Below are 847 nucleotides of genomic sequence, written 5' to 3' on the forward strand. Positions count from 1 at the left end.
ATTCAGGCAGGCTAGAGGATTTCCAAAGGAGTTTGTAGGTTGAAACACTGTCACACCCAGGAATTATTAACTGGAGCTGTAAGCTAACTCTTTTTTCAGAGAGAGGTAGTGGGGGACAGCCCCCCATAAAGTCAGAGGTGTAGGTGAAAGCACAAAGCAGAAAGTAGGCAGACTCTGGTTTTGGGGGTAGATGCTCGAGAATTTCCAGGGAGACTCCTGAGGCTTGATCCCGCCTTTGCCTATGCCAAGCCTCCTACCTCGTGACCTTTGCCACGGGCGGAGCTCACTCCCCGCATGCCATTATACATAGAACCAACTGGCTTCTGTCCATGGGATTTTCCAGGCAAGAATTTTGCAGTGGGTTCCCATTCCCTCATCCCGGGGATTATCTCCACCCCGAGACTGAAGCCGCATCTCCAGCATTGGCAGGCAGATTCTTTACCACTGAGCCAGCTGGGAAGCGCAGTGACTCAACTCAGAGGTCCACAGTTTTTCAGAAAATTTTCAGAAATAAAAAGAAAACTAGGAGATGCTGTCCTTTGCATTGCTGAGTCTTACTACTTAAATGCATTATTAGGATACAAAACAGGGGGAGTATATGTGAAATGAAATTTGCATAAAATTGACAGTTTTAAATGTTAGATTCAAGTTATAATTTCATTGTTAATTCCAGAATGCCCAGGCAGTGATTGTGCATCTTTCATGTGATTCATTTACACCGTGACATCTGATGCCCACTGGTTCTGGAGACGTCACTCTGACATCATGAGACTATGAAGTTCATACTTCTCTCTCTCTTTAAACAAGGTTGTGGAAAAAAGGAAGAAGGAATGTGTGGAAATGCTCA

At 44.9% G+C, this 847-nt stretch overlaps 1 protein-coding gene across 1 annotated transcript in view; it reads left to right on the top strand.

The window, feature by feature from the left end:
* Positions 1-847, top strand: part of STAR (steroidogenic acute regulatory protein) — a 6,728-nt gene that overhangs the window by 1,053 nt on the left and 4,828 nt on the right. The window lies entirely within an intron of this gene.

The sequence above is a fragment of the Bison bison genome, unplaced genomic scaffold, assembly GCF_000754665.1.
Source record: "Bison bison bison isolate TAMUID 2011002044 unplaced genomic scaffold, Bison_UMD1.0 scf7180017864105, whole genome shotgun sequence".
In the NCBI taxonomy this organism is placed as follows: Eukaryota; Metazoa; Chordata; class Mammalia; order Artiodactyla; family Bovidae; genus Bison; species Bison bison.